Source organism: Mandrillus leucophaeus, unplaced genomic scaffold, assembly GCF_000951045.1.
Source record: "Mandrillus leucophaeus isolate KB7577 unplaced genomic scaffold, Mleu.le_1.0 Scaffold9, whole genome shotgun sequence".
Taxonomy (NCBI): Eukaryota; Metazoa; Chordata; class Mammalia; order Primates; family Cercopithecidae; genus Mandrillus; species Mandrillus leucophaeus.
The window spans coordinates 3612215-3612516 of record NW_012109807.1 but is presented as its reverse complement, the minus strand read 5'-3'; positions in this window follow the sequence as shown (position 1 = coordinate 3612516).

The window sequence follows — 302 nt, the reverse complement described above, 5'->3', positions numbered from 1 at the left end:
CATGTCATGGTGGGTGAGAGCTGGGGGGTATCCCCATGTCATGGTGGGTGAGGGCTGGGGGGTATCCCCATGTCATGGTGGGTGAGAGCTGAGGGGTATCCCCATGTCATGGTGGATGAGAACTGAGGGGGTATCCCCATGTCATAGTGGGTGAGAGCTGGGGAGGTTATCCCCATGTCATGGTGGGTGAGAGCTGGGGCGCATCACCGTGTCATGGTGGGTGTGAGCTGGGGGGATCCCCATGTCATGGTGGGCTGAGCTCTACATGGAAGCCTGTGCTTGGATAGCGTATACCCTTTCCC